Genomic DNA, 16528 nt, shown 5'->3' with positions numbered 1-16528 from the left:
TGTGAATCCATCATTTTCTCGTCAACTGTATAACATTGCAAATGTGAACTAACCAGTTGGAGCTTTGGTCTATTCATATATACATTAACATATAAATACTAATGGTTAGATTTATTTATTCCCACTTCTGTACCTACCATTTTCAAACACTTACAATTATTTATTTTTACACCTTTCTTTCCTACAAGATGATAAGCTCTGGGGCTCCTGGGTGGCTGAGTTGGTTAAGCATCCAACTCTTGATTTTGGCTCAGGTCATGATCTCACGGTTGTGAGACTGAGCCTCGCCTTGGGCTCTGCACTGGACTTGGAGCCTGCGTAAGATTCTCTCTCTCCCTCTGCCCCTCCCCCAATTCTAAAAAAAAGAAAAAACAAATATATATATAATAAGCTCCTGCATGAAAGAGACTCTTACTTAGCCATATAATTGAGAATCTAAGCAGTGTTCGACATGTGGTAGGCACTCTGTATAAATACTAATTGAGTTAAGAGTTTAATTAATTTTGTTTACCTAAATTCAGCTGTTTTTAATTTGCATCTGTCTTGTCCCAGTGATTGCTCTAAAGGTGTTTTCCTTTTCACTAACTTGTGAGGCAAAGCTACAGTAAATTGGGTAAAAAAATCATATTTGGTATACCTGGCACAACATTGTCTGTGCTATTGAAATTCTTATGTTCTTAGTCTGTAGATCAGTAGGGCATAGCCCATTACCCAAGATAAATCTTTTATACAAAAAAATGTGAGAGAAGAGCAGGAAATTTTATGAAAGCTTTCAGTAATCATCTTTCTTGTCACCTCACTTTTCACCCCATTATAACGAAGGGATGTCTATCTCTGTGCCTTTAAATTTTGTGCATCCAACATTATCAATATGTAATGGCCCATATAAAAAAGGTAGCAAGAGGTAAGAGAACAAGCATTGGACAGCTGGAGTTCCACAAAAAGCTGACTGCTGTTGCTAAGCAGAAAACGCAGTAGGCAAGTCATTCATTCAACTACAATGCCAGACGTCGTGACCTATTTCATGTTGCAGTTTTAAGGCTATCTTTCAGCCAGGAACAGGTACATCAGTGAAGACATGCCACATTTAAAAAATGATGACCACTGTTGGTTGCCCTCCTCCTTTAGCTGGAAATTGAGTTTACTTAGAACAACATCATCATTATTGGAAACTCCAAACATTTTGGAGTTTCTGGTAAGAAGAAGAGGAGGAAGAGAAGGAAGAGAAGGAAGGAAGGAAGGAAGGAAGGAAGGAAGGAAGGAAGGGCTTTTTATTATAGTCTCATTTTATGACAAAGCAAATAAATTTAATATATGTCTATATAGTGGTGGATTTGGGCTCTTAAAAACACTTGAGTGGCTCCTGACTTCTTTATCTTCCCCATCCTATCAATGGCTACTTCAGCCTCTTGACTCTTTTCTCTGGAAAACTCTCACAACTCTGGCTTGTGTCGTTGCCTGCAGTATTTCTTCCCTCCAGTCCATGCTCTCCCTTGATGCCAAAATTATTTTTCTAAAAACCTATCTCTGTAGAGCTCTGTGCGACTGTGGGTTGTTATTGCTCTGATTTCACCCTACCCTTCGCTCACTTTGTTCTGGCCATATACACTCCTTGAGCACACCGTGCAAGTTCCCACCTCAGAGATGGAATACTCACTATTCCCTCTCCAGAGACAACTCTGCCCCCAGATAAACACCTGACTTGCTATCTCAGTTTTTTTAGGGATTAATGCAAAGTTACTTCATGGGAGAGGACGTCTCTGACTATGCTATACACATGGAGCTGCAAACAATGGCCCATAGGCCATACTTGTCCACTGCTTATTTTTAAATGGCCTGTGAACAAAGAATGGTGTCTGTATTTTTAATTGGTTGGAGAAGAATCAAAAGCAGAATAATAGCTGTGACACATAAAAATTACATGAAAGTCAAATTTCAGAGTCTGTAAATAAAATTTTATCAGAAACAAGTCACACTCATTCATTTACTCACGGCGACTGCTACTTTTGCCCTACAGCGGCACAGTGGAATAGTTTGTGGTGCAGAGCGTATGGCCCACAAAGCCTAAAACACTATCTTGGCTTTACAGAAAAAGCTCGGCGCTCTCTGCTACATTATCATACCATATCTCCCATACCAACCCATCCTCTCTAATTCCTTTTTCCTACTTTGCTTTTCTTCGTATTTCTTATTACCGTGCTATGAAGTAAATGTTTTTATTCAAGTACAGTATACAGAAAAATGAAGATTATGTGGATTGCTAGATCTGCTCGCTAGACCAAGAAATAGAATAGTACAGCACCCAGAAGACTTGCAGAAATCCTCCACTATTTATCTTTCCCCAATGAAACTGTTCTGACTTATATCATTGTAGATGAATTTTGCTTCTGTATGATCTTTATATACATGAGATCACACCATATGTAATTTTTGTGTCTGGTATCTTTCACTTAACATTATGTTTGTGAGATTTATCTGTGTAGTTAGTTTTGCATAACAGTAGTTAATTCAGTTTAATTACTTACATCATTCCATGATATCAATAAAATACAAAATTATGAAAAATCCATTTTACTATTGATGGGCATTTTTATTGCATCCAGTTTTGGACTATTACAGATAGAACTACTATGAACATTCTTTGCATGTCTTTTAGTACACATATGTATGCACTTCTGCTGAATGTGTACCTAGAGGTGGAAGTGGTAAATCACAGGGTATGCAAATGAGCTTCCGTAGATATTACCAACCAGTTTTCCAAAGTGGTTGTACCAATTTCCACTCTTCCTAGAGATGTACAAACAACTCATTTGTTCCTCATGTTTGTCAACACTTAATATTTTCTCTTTTTTAAGCTTTAGTCATTCTGTCTGATTCTTTTCATTAGAATGTGAACTTTGTCAGAGAAAAGATTTTCTCTCTTTAATTACCATACCCACAAGTGCTTAAAGGGGCAAGTATTCAACTAGTATTGAATGAATCAATGCTTGAGTGGTAAGGCTGTAGGAAAAAGGATAAACTTTACTTCATAGTTTAAGGTCCTCCATCTGCTGGTGCTAACTTACTGTACTCTGAATTGCTGTAACATTTACCTATATCTTTGCAATGACATGTCAATTTATTAGCATTTTCAATGTACCTTTCTTGTGCTACCTGTTAGGGTTTCTCAACCTTGAAACTATTGACATTTTGGGCTAGATAGTTCTAGGTGGTGAAAGGCTGTCCTGTGCATTGTAAAATGTTTAGCAATGTCCCTGGCCTCTACTCACTAGATGCCAGTAGCACTGCCTCCCAAACCCCACCCCTACCCCCTGGAGTAGCGACAACCAAAAACATCTGCAGACATTGTGAACTTTCCCCGGGAAGCAAATTTGTTCACAATTGAGACCCAGTGTGCTGGATGATGAGCTACAGAAGAATGATTGTTGTATTGGGGTCCCTGGGTGGCTCAGTCAGGTGAGCGGCCGACTCTTGGTTTCGGCTCAGGTCATGATCTCATGGTTGTGAGATCGAGTCCCCCACATCAGGCTCCATGCTCAGTGCAGAGTCTGCTTGAGATTCTCCCTCTCTCCCTCCCCCTTTGCTCCTCCTCCACATGTGTGTGCTCTCTCTCTCAAATAAATAAATCTTTAAAAATAAAGAATAATTGTTGTATCAACTTTCCTTTCTCTCAAGTTTGACAGAGTCTTACCCATAGTAAATGCTTCAACTAGTAGAGCTTTGTTTAATTGTCTCCTTGTTGAATATCATTACCACCTGGAAGGTTTAAAGAAATACGTGATCCCAGAACCCACCTATATCCTACTAAATCATACCCTGGGGGATAAGGTCAAGGAGTCTATAAGTGTAAATAGCTTCCAGGTCATTCCAATGAGCAGCTTAGTCTGAAAAATGTCTACTTCACGTGTGTCATATTTATCAGTTGATAAATAATTCTAACTGAATGTCAAGATTGTGCTGTATATCTATACATAGATACAAAGCTTTCCCTCTTTATTTTTTATTTTTTTCATTTTTTTAAAGATTCCATTTACTTATTTGAGAGAGTGAGCTAGAGAGAGAGAGAGCGTGAGAGCACACAGGTGGGGAAGGGGCAGAGGGAGAGGGGAAAAGCAGACTTCCTGCTGAGCAGGGGTTCTGATGCAGAGCTTGAGCCCAGGACCCTGAGATCATGACCTGAGCCGAAGGCAGATGCTTCACCAACTGAGCCACCCAGGCACCCCAGGTTTTCCCCCTTTAATAAATGCAAATATATGTTTCATCTATTTATTATCTGGAAAACATATTCAATTGATGACTATAGTGTTGATCTAGGCAATCTATAGTAATTACATTTAAGAGTTCTCATTTTAATAGGGTCATTACTTTGTTTTGAAACATATCTGACATTGCAACTATTTTTTATGCTTCCAGCTTTCTGTGAGAAATGCAGTGAGAAGAATTTTGTTAATTATACACCATCTTTACATTGTTATATTCAGTGTAAAAATCATAACAGTAAAAATTGTAATAGTAATCAGAGCAGATGGCAATGAAAAAGAAATAGTGATTTCTTTGGAAATAAAAGAAGGAACCAATTTATATGTGCCTCTCCCTCTTGATTTTGAATTGTAAAAACCAACAATATAAAGCACAAAAGAGATTGTATTTTGCAACTACATTTTTTTTTTAAATGATAGATACATTGGACTGGTAAAATTACATTTTTATGCAATGGCAAGACAATTTTTACATTTAACTTTTAGTTTTTATTGATTTTGGTATAGTTTATTGTCAGGCTTCTGTATATTTCCTTAGATTTACCAAGTAAAAAGAAATACATTTTTACTTACTGTCACAAACTACAATATTGATAGTGAAATGTAAATTTTCTTTCATAAAAATCCCGGGGCATCTGAAAGCAGTTACCTGAAAGGTGAAAGAAAATTGCTGCTTATTTTCCATTTCTCTATCACTCCCAAATTTTCTTTGTTTTGTTCCTCTCTTTAGGGGTCATTGCCACACACCCACAAAACTACCTAGAATGATTATTAAATTAAGGGTTTCCTTCATTGTGCACATTTAATTTATTGCCAACTTGAATTGAATTTTAAGCCTATTATTGAAGTATTTCTATTTTTAGAAGATCATCTGTGCTATATACTGCTAGCTGCCTACCCAATACACATGCACTCCTCTTTCTTACAACTAGAACTTGATGTTTTTTCGGAGTGGAAATGAGTCCAATTAAAGTAAACAAACCAAAAATCCTACATATCCTTTGCCACCTCTAAGTGGCTATCTGACACAGTTTTGACTGATAAAATATAAGCAAAAGTCACTGAGTAGGGTTTCTTTGAGAGCAATTTAAAGAGATAATTTTAACTGGCAGGTGCTTTTCCTCCTTTGCCCTTCCTCTTCTTCCTGGCTAGAGTTTGAAGTTAACAGCCATCTTTCTTTCTTTCCTTTTTTTAAATTTTTTTCTTTTTTTATTATTAATATACAATGTATTATTTGTTTCAGGGGTACAGGTCTGTGGCTCATCAGTCTTACACAATACACAGCACTCACCACAACACATACCCTCCCCAGTGTCCATCAACCAGCCACTCCATCCCTCCTTCCCCCCTCCCCTCCAGCAACCCTCAGTTTGTTTCCTGAGATTGAGTCTCTTACGGTTTGTCTCCCTCTCTGGTTTCGTCTCATTTCATTTTTTCCTCTCTTCCCCATGATCCTCTGCCTTGTTTCTCAAATTCCTCATATCAGTGAGATCATATGATAATTGTCTTTCTCTGATTGACTTATTTCGCTTAGCATAATACCCTCTAGTTCCATCCACATCACTGCAAATGGCAAGATTTCATTTTTTGATGGCTGCATAATATTCCATTGTGTGTGTGTGTGTGTGTGTGTGTGTGTGTGTGTGTATACACACACATCACAACTTCTTGATCCATTCATCTGTCTATGGACATCTGGGCTCTTTCCATAGTTTGGCTGTTGTGGACATTGCTGCTGTAAACATTGGGGTGCAGGTGCCCCTTCGGATCCCTACATTTGTATCTTTGGGGCATAACAGCCATCTTTCAACAATGAGGTAAAAAAAGTCTTGATAATTCTAACTCAACAGGAAGAGACAAGAATGTGGGTTCCTGAAGGCATCATGATGCATTTGAACTGGCCGGCCTGGTTTTATGAGAAAAGGATTACTTAAGCCACTTTAAATTGTACTTTGTTATGTTCCGCTGAACCAATTCCGAGTTGCTAAACCATTCTTTTACCATGAACTTATGACAGGCCTTGGTCTTGCCTCTCCTGGTCTTTTTGGTAAACTCCTTTCTCCTTATTCTTGAACTTCAAGCCATTTCTTATATTCATTCTATCCTTAGCAGCGCCATTGCCGGAGTTGTCAGTTCCATGACTGTCTTGCCTATGTAATCTCTACAAGTTTCCAGTTTCACCTTCCACTATGTTCTCCATCCTCTGTTTCAGAAAGCTGGTTATATTTCAGAGTGTTTCTATTATTTGCTCCTGCTTAATCCTACAAAAATATGGTGACTTAGCTATATGCTTAGATTTAAGAGTAGAGTCCTAAAGGATTAATTGGAAATTTTAGGCACAAGCTTCACCCCTACTTGGGCTTCACTTAGTTTAAAAGAAGCTAGGCTATTTCTTTGGAAATCCCCCAAGATCATTATTTTTATGTCCTTTTTCTTGGTTTTCTCAAATTCCCCACTAATACCCTCCTCCTTCACCTGAGGAGCCACAGGGGAGAGGCTGAGTAGTCTCAGTATTGCATTTTGTAGACTTTTACTTCTCTGTTTTCTGATATGCTATTCACCTCTTCTTCTTGGTGTCTCCCATTGTGGACATCCTGTTTTCCCCATTCCACAGATTAAACTCCATTCTTCTCCCAGGGTGGAGAAGAGATAGTTGCCCTGCTGACAGGATGGCTTGGGAGTGAGGATTGTAGGAAGGGAGTGTCTGCCTGCTTCTTAAGCAACCTTTTATTTTCTCACCCTGTCTCTTGTATAGATCACATTGCTTCCTTGCTGTCTCCATTGTTAACCTTGATTTGAACTTTCCTAGGTCTCTCCTTCTGTTATGATTCATTCATTTGCTTTCTACTTCCAGTATTTTGTTGTTACTGTCTCCTTTCTTGATATGGGTTTCTTCCGTAAAACAAACAAAACGAAGCAAACCTCATATTGTTTCTGTGTTCACTTGAGAGGAAGCAGTGGTTAATACATGTTTCCAAACTCTCATCTTTAACCAGGACATTATACTTTTGTTCCAAATGTTTATTAATACTATAACAGAAATATCCATTGTACTAAACGCTGAAGCATTTTTTTTTAAAAATCTTTATTTAAATTCAAAGTAGTTAACGTATACTGTATTATTAGTTTCAGGGGTAGGATTTAGTGATTTCATCAGTTGCCTATAACACCTAGCGCTCATTACATCAAGTGTCCTCCTTAATGCCCATCACCCAGTTACCCCATCCCCCCCACCTCCCCTCCAGCAACCCTCAGTTTGTTTCCTAGAGTTCAGTGTCTCTTATGGTTTATCTCCCTCTCTGTTTTCATCTTATTTTATTTTTCCTTCCCTTCCCCTACGTTTTGTTTCTTAAATTCCACATGAGTGAAATATGTGGTACTTGTCTTTCTCTGACTGACTTATTTCCCTTGGCGTAATACCCTCTAGTTCCATCCATGTCCTTGCAAATGGCAAGATTCCATTCTTTTTGTTGGCTGAGTAATATTCCTGTGTGTGTGTGTGTGTGTGTGTGTGTGTGTGTGTGTGTGTGTGTACACCACATCTTCTTTATCCATTCATCTGTCGATGGACGTCTGGACTCTTTCCATATTTTGTCTATTGTGGGCACTGTTGCTATAAACATAGGGGTGCGGGTGCCCCTTTGAATAACTATATTTGTATCCTTTGGATAAATACATAGTAGTGCAGGGCGCCTGGGTGGCTCAGTTGGTTAAGTGTCTGCCTTCGGCTCAGGTCACGATCCCAGGGTCCTGGGATCGAGCCCCGCATCGGGCTCCCTGCTCAGCAGGAAGTCTGCTTCTTTCTCTGCCTGCCATTTCCCCCTCCTTGTGCTCTCTGTCTCTCTCTCTCTCTCTGTGTCAAATAAATAAATAAAGTCTTAAAAAAAATACACGGTAGTGCAATTGCTGGTTTTTAGGGTAATGCTGAAACATATTTTTTAAAAAATGATGGTTAACAGTGTATTTCTTTCACTTCTATTTTCCCTATACATATATTCAATACTGATTTAAATATATTTAATATTTAAATTTATTATGTAAAGCTTACATATTATATAAATATAAAATATATGAAATAACATATATAAACATGCATACTATGTGTGTATTTAAGTAAATGATCATCAATTTTGTAGCCTGCTTTTTAAAAAATTTCCCATGATATCATGAGCACTGACTCATAAAATACGAATTGGAACATGATTTTTAATGGTTGTTGATATTCAATCTTGTAAATGAACACAATTTTTTAAAGTATTTCTTTATTGTCAGACACTAAGGTCGTTTTCTGGAATTTAGTTCCTTTTCAGTGGGCAACCTGTTCCCACCTGTGCTCTCCACAAGTGGCACATTTACTTTCATCTAACTCCCACAGTGAGGAGTTCCTTGACCTCTATTTATCGACGGAGGAGTATGGCTAAATCAGCTCTAGAAGATCTTGCAGATACTCAAGAAAATCCTTCCCGAAGAACAGAGCAACGGTTTCTGGAAGCTCACACTGTGCAGGCTGTTGCTACTGCTGCATGGTGTAGCGGGTGGGGGTGCGGGGCTTGGTGCGCAGTGTGGTTAGGGAGAATGCGATAAAAATTCTTTCTTTTTTTAAACCCACATAGACTACCCGGCATGCGTGGATTTTACACTCTCCGTGGGGTAGTGTGGCTAAGATAACTGTTATTTAAATACCAGTTTATTTGACATTCCCAAGGCATTAAAATTGAGATATCCCTCCAAAACAGCAGTTGGGTTTGAGATGGACAATCTATGCAAGTAAACTGTTTACATGCATACTGACATTTACCTTGTTTCACTGGTTTAGATTCTAAATGTACAATCGTGATATCTGATTTTCTGAAACTCATGATTCCTTTGTTCAAAACACATTTCTGGTATGAAAAGGTATATTTCCAATAAGATCACACGCTCCATTTCCGTGGCTGCAAACACCAAATAAACTCCACGGCATGATGGTGAGCCCCTGAGCCTGAAGACCAGTTAGTTATGCTGCTTAGGCTTTGTTTAAACTATGGGCCAAAGGTCAAGTCATTTAACCAGAATGAAGTTGTTCGTCTTTTCTAAGCTTTACTTTCATTGTGTGAAAAATGAAATATATTTCTCCTCTGCATCATCAGAGGCTTGATAATGAGGCCAAATGAGATGATGATACGTTTGTCTTTTCCTCCAGGGTCTGGCCTGTGAGCTCCCTGAGGACAGGGATTTTGTGTCTTAAAAGTCCCTGCATCCTGCCCAGTGCCTGATACACCAAAGGTCTCAGTCAGTGATTGCAGATTAAGTGGGGAGCGCTTTGCAGAAGGCTTTATAAATAGAAGGTACTTTGTAATAATGCCTTCTGTGCAGGGCTCTGCACTGTACCAAGTTCTTTCACATATATTATTCATTCTCTCTTATTTGATCTTTCTGCACTCCTGTGAAGGCAGATATTAATATCTTCATTTGTCAGAGAGGACTCAGAGTAAGATAGGTTTTGGGGTATGAAATGAAAGAAGTATTAAATACCCCTTCCAGTTTATGTGAACTTAGGAAAAGGAGTCCCTTCATTATTGAGTGTAGGATAGTACCTGTCTCCGATTGTCACTTTGACAAACTGTGTTCAGAGCTCATTTCTTTAGCACCTTTGAAAGTTTAATAATCATTCCATATCTACTCATCTTTAAACATCCAAGTGAACTAATCAAGATATGAATTAAATAATTTAGTGCTGTTCTAGAAGAATGAAAGCCCTGTTCTCTCGTTACAATAAAATGTTTTAATGTTTAGTTCTTGGGTATAACTTGCTCCCTTTACACTGGTAGTTTCAGCTTAATTGTGTATCTCTTTTATCTGTAATCTCTTTACCTTTAAATGATCTTTTATCTTTCCTGGAAACAGCTGACAATACTCTTTTTCAGTTCAGGACATTTTCATAATTACATTTTTAGCCTTGAGGGAAAAAAATTGTATACCTCATCAAATCCTCTGGCTCTATAACTGAGTAACTTTAACAGCCCTGAGTACCACTTGCTGCTATGATAACTTAATTGTGAATTGGGAAAAATAAAACTGCTTTATGATTTCTGACAATGTTAAGTTCTGTTTGAATTGAAGCATTTTACGTAATGCTTTGATGTCATCAGTAAGTCAATAATGTGGACTCTTGCAGTTGTTCAGCTCAAATGAGAGGCCTTGACTGTTCCAGACCAGGGTCAGTCAACACCAGTTTCATCAGTTTACATCCTTTGGTGCAAAACCATTCCTCGAAGTGACAACAGATTGCTGGGTTTTTTGTTTGTTTTACAATTTTTTGTTTGGAAATTTGAGACTTCTCAGTAATGTATTTTAGCTGGGCTATTTTCTCACACTTGGCATGCCAGCTGGATTTTATGAAGAGGTGTAATTGGCCCTAGTTTAGGTAGACCTGCCAAGTAGCTGCAGTGGTTCTTCCTTCTGGCAAATAAGCTACCACAACTGATACATATGGAAAAGTCTCTGTTAATTTTGATATTCATCAAGCTTTCTTCTGTTTTGCCATATCTGTAATGTATATTGGGCTGCTTGTTGCCTTCGTCTTGGTCCTTTTTCCTTTAGAGATGCAAAAGGAAGTTGTTGTTGAATATGTTAACAGAAGGCATTCTCCTGTGCACATTAACCTATATGAAAACATAGGGCGTACAAGGCCTTCTACCATCTGATACTGCCCAAATGTATGTTCTCAGACCTGGTCACTTTTCCTGAAAAATCATATGCTTCAGGCAAACTGGAATACTAGCTGTTCTATCAACAGTTCAGGTACCAACATATCCCTGTCCTTCCTCATGTTCTTCTCTCTCCAGAAATCCTTCACCTAGCCTCATTTTTCAATGTCCAGTCCAAACATTAACTCCTGCTCATAGTTGTACTCCTTTGTGCCCACACCTGTCCCTTACCCTCTGCCATTTCCAAGTAAAATAGGTTTAAATATTTCCTCACGAATGGAAAACAGTTTTATTTATTTATTTATTTATTTTTAAAGATTTTATTTATTTATTTGAGAGAGAGAGAGAATGAGAGAGAGAAAGCACGAGAGGGAAGAGGGTCAGAGGGAGAAGCAGACTCCCTGCTGAGCAGGAAGCCCGATGCGGGACTCGATCCCGGGACTCCAGGATCATGACCTGAGCCGAAGGCAGTCGCTTAACCAACTGAGCCACCCAGGCGCCCCAGTTTTAACATATTATGATTGTTCGTTGTCACATGTTTAATGTAACTACTAGAGATCAAATTTCCCTCTAAGCAGAGCATTGCTTTTCCTATATCCCACAGTATTGATTTGTTTTCATTATCATGTTCAAAATAGTTTCTAATTTCTTTGACTCTAGGTTATATATAATTATGCTGCTTAATTTCCAAATATTTTGGGGTTGTTCAGATGTCTTTTCACTGTTGATTTTTGATTTAATTCATGTGTGCTGAGAGAACCTACTCTCTCATTTTAATCCCTTAAATTTCTCAAGACTCATGTTATGGCCCAGCATATGATCTGTTTTTGCGAATATTCCGTGTGCACTTGAAAAGAGTGTGCAATATGCTGTTACTGTATGCTATATTCTATGAATTGGTCATGTTGAGTGGACAGAGCTGTGCACATCTTTTATATCCTACTGATTATCTCACTGCTTCTATTAGTTGCTGAGAGAGGAGTGTTAAAGTATCTAACCATAAATATGGACTTTTGTTCATTTTTTCTTTGAACTCTGCCCATTTTATTCATACATTTTGAAGTTCTGTTATTAGATGCATAAACACTTAGAATTGTTATATCTTTTTGACAAATTGATTTCTTTATTATAGTGAAATATTCCTCTTCACTTCTGGTAATACTTCTTGTCTTCAAGTCTACCTTGTCTGGTATTAATATAGCCACCCCCCCAACTATATATATATAAAAACATACATACATAGCCATTCCAGCTTTTTTGACGTATGATATGTTTTTTCCCATATTTTTATTTTTAACCAATTTGTATCATTATATTGAAATGAGTTTATTGGAGACAGCATGTAATTGAGATTTGTTTTTTAATCAGACTGACAATCTCTGACGTGCCAACATTTCTGCTATAACTGACTGAGTCTGGTTCTTATGCTTTTTATCTCTCTTCAAGTTGTGTTTTTGTCTGTTAATATGCATTGTAACTTTTTGTTGAAAACCGGACATGATGTACTGGGTAAATGGAACTGCAGTAAATAGATCATCAATGTAGGGCAATAAGGTGTGGGGAGAAGGCAATCACCCCAGTCTTACGATTGGTGCTTTGGTCTTTTAGTGAGCCTGTGTCTCTGGGCTGTGACTCCCAGTGCTTCTCTGTCCTTCCACCCCCATTGGTGGGACAGGAAATTTGGAGGGGGCTGAAGTTGCATATTTTCCTTTCCCCAGGTTGGTAAGGCTCTGACAAAACCCCAATAGAATAGGCTCTGGTAGAATAGTTTCTCTTGAGGGAGGGCCTTGTTAAGAACAGAATGCTCTGCACATATTTCAGACTAGTTATTACCACCCCCCCAAGGGGGGAGGGCCTGGTAGGGCTTCTGGAGGTAAAATATATATGTATGTACCCCTAATTCTGGACTCTCCGGGTATTTTAAAACTCTCACCCTTGCCCAAACGGAGCCTCCAGCAATTTGTAAATTACAGTTTAGGATATCCTACCCCAGTACTGGTTCTTATGGAGATTTCTGCTCCAGTAAGTGCTAATTCTCTGTATCTGTTGTCTGTCTGTCCAATTCTGGGAGCAACAGTTTGCCCTATAAGCTCATTTCTCTGATGGATCTAAGACTTGTTGATTTTCCATTTGTTCAGCATTTTGCTTGTTAAGAAAGAGTGATGACTTTCAGGTTCCTCACATGCCAAACTGGAAACTGGAAGCCAATTTCTGACTTTAATTGAAATATTAGACCATTTACATTTATTATAATTATTTATAAAAGTGAAAGGCTACCACCTTGCTAATTGTTTTCTATGGGTGCCATATTTTCTTTGACTTTCCCTCCCATATTTTCTGCCTTATTTTTAACTAAATATCTTTTAGTATTTTGTTTTATGTCCACTTTTAGCTATTAGCTTTACCAGTTGGTGGCTCTAAGGTTTACAATATATTTTTAACAGTCTACCTTGAAAGAAAATTATACCATGTTACTATTTTATGTATAATATGAGAAACAACAAAAGTCCGACTTTTTTGTTGCAGATGCTGTCTCAGATTTAATAACTATTGAAATATCCATATATTTTTAGTAGTAGAGAGTGACTCTTTCTATAAAAGGGAACATAAACTAACAAATGATGAAGTGCTATATTAAAATCTAGTGCTTAACTTTGAAATTTAAATAGGGAATATTATAGAATTATCATATAACAGAATAGAATATGTTGAAAATAAAATGTTTTAGAGAACAAAGAACCCATATATGTACTGCATAATTTCTTAATTTTATGACTAGTATTTTTATGATTTTTTTCACTAAAATTTACAGCTTATACATCAAACACTTTTCAGTGTCAGTTTTCTGTTTCACAGGAATAATATTTTATCACTTTAAAGTATTATTTGCATTGCAAATGTCATTTTACTAGAATAATATTTATTTCATCTTAAAAAGATATAAAAAGAGGATGTTCCATGTGGAGTGAATGTAAATTTTTCTAAGTAATTTTACATTAAGAGTATATGAAAAAAACGGGGCCCCATTTTTTTTGAGGTGGCTCAATTGGTTGAGCATCCGATTCTTGATTTCAGCTCAGGTCATGATCTCAGGGTCCTGGGACTGAGCACCATGTCAGCCTCCACACTCAGCAAGGAGTCTGCTTGAGGATTTTCTCTCTCCCTCTCGCTCTCTGCCCCTCCCCCACTCATGTTTTCTCTCTCAGATAAATAAATAAATCTTTTAAAAAATGAGTATATGAAAAAAATATTAAAATGAGCTCTAAACCTATACCTCAGATTCAAGTAGCCTGATTAAATATCACTGAATAACAGTTTTCCATAAATTGAAGAAAATGTGCCCATGAATTCCAATCTGCACTCTATTCTGTGGATATTCTTTATGATATTGAAGCAAAGCATTGGAAATTATACTCCCTCTAGCACATGTTATGCTTAATATGACATTTTTTTATTTGCAATCAAAATTTTTTTTCTTCGAGTATTTTCTGAGAAATAATTTATTTTGTTAGAAAAGTATGAAATAGAACTATAGAAATGTAAAGAATCTAGGGGAAAAAGAACAGAAATACTTGCTGGTTCATATACTGTGAAATAGAAAATAATGCTCCAAAAAATGACATGTGTTTTACTTTTTTTTTTCAAATGAAGTTAAAATAAATATGAGTTCAGGATTTGGAGTTATTGCATATCTTAAGCATTATTGTTAAATGAGTTCTATAAAATGTCATCTAGTAGAACACATTTTTCTCCCTTGATTCTTAAACTGAAGAAAAATAATGAACTCGCTAAATGTCATACTGAAATCTTAGGCTACAGTTCGGTAGCCTCTTTTTATTTTTTCACAAATCATTCTGCCTTTCTCTTTGCCCGTAGGTTGGATGACAGCATCAGAGCATTTTGGGTTAATCCTCATAGTGTAAGATAGTGTTGCAGTTTCCAGAGCTGGCCAATTTTCTTTTATCAGTGTGTTTTAAAGAGACTGTTTCAACAAATCCAGGGGCCACTACATATTTGTAGACTCCAACCTTGGGTGAGGCCTAACTAAGCTCTGTTCAGTAATTTTCTGTGTCCAGTACCTTTCACGTTACCAGCAGTGGCTTTATCCAAATTCTCATGACTCTCCCTTGAGACTTCAAAATTGTCTTTCTCTCTCATTCTCTCTCTTCCTCACTACCTCTCCCCCCCCATAACATTGCTTTATATTTCATAGAAAAAAAATTAAGCCTACACAAACATACTGATAGCTGCATTTATCCCTATTTCCTTATCTCTGACCCCTTAACCTTTTTATTTTTATTATTTATTTATTATTTTTAAAAATTATTATTATTTGTTATTAACATATAATATATTACTTGTTTCAGGAGTACAGGTCTGTGATTCATCAGTCTTGTATAATACCCAGTGCTCATTACGACACATACCCTCCCCAGTGCCCATCACCCAGCCACCCCCTCCCTCCCACCCCCCTCCCCTCCAGCACCCCTCAGTTGGTTTCCTGAGATTAAGAGTCCCTTATGGTTTGTCTCCCTCTCTGGTTTCGTCTTGTTTCATTTTTTCCTCTCTTCCCCTATGATCCTCTGCCTTGTGTCTTAAATTCCACATATCAGTGAGATCATATGATAATTGTCTTTCTCTGACTGACTTATTTCACTTAGCATAATACCCTCTCGTTCCATACACATCGTTGCAAAGGGCAAGATTTCTCTCTTTTTTTTTTGATGGCTGCGCCCTTTACCTTTTTAAAGATAATTCCCTCTGCCTAGTGACCATACTCCCTTTCCCCCTCTCCCCAGAGTACTTTCCTCCTATCACTCCACTCATTTCCTTCCCTACATTGTATTGTAAAGATTTGTTTATGGATTTTTCTTATTAGACTTGAGCTCTTTGAGGAAAAAGACTGTGGTTTTTGTTTTTGTTTTTTTGCTTGTTTTGTTTTGTTTTGTTTTTCACTTTGCATCCCAATCCTATTATAGTTTCTGGAGCAAATTCTTTCATTTGTTCATTAAAAAAAAACTCTTTGATGTCCTACTATGTGCCAGGCACTGCTATAGAATCTAAAGATACTGTGGTAAACAAGACAAAGTCCCTACCATCGTGGAGCTCACATTTTAGTTTGTAGGCGAGCTATATGTTAAACTAATACACACACACATACACAGGTGTATATGTCAGTTCGTATTAATTACTCTGCTAAGAACTAAAGGTAATTTGATAAAAGATAGAGACAGCCTGGCGACTAAGACTGGGTAGTCAGTGAAGACTTTACTGAGGAAGTATAAACTGAGGAAGTTTTTTTTTTTATTGTTATTGTTATTTAAAAGATCTGAATAACAAGAAAGAGCCTAACCTGGGGCAATCTGAAGAAAGAATATTCCAGGTTAGAAGGGAGAAGTAATGCAAAAGCCCAAAGTGGAAATGAGTTTGGCTTCTTTGAGCACAATGGGTAAAGACACAGAGGATAAAGATTTAGAAGCTGAAGCTGAAGAAAGAGGCAGGAATTGGGCAATGTAAGATTTAGTAAGTTAGGGAAGGAGTTGTTCTAAGAATGAGGGAGTGTCATGGCAGGATCTTACA

The sequence above is a fragment of the Eumetopias jubatus genome, unplaced genomic scaffold (assembly GCF_037043125.1).
Source record: "Eumetopias jubatus isolate StellerSeaLion01/CBP00866 unplaced genomic scaffold, mEumJub1_p1.0 scaffold_2, whole genome shotgun sequence".
NCBI lineage: Eukaryota > Metazoa > Chordata > Mammalia > Carnivora > Otariidae > Eumetopias > Eumetopias jubatus.
The sequence above is the reverse complement of the archived record's forward strand: the minus strand, read 5'-3'. Positions refer to the sequence as shown.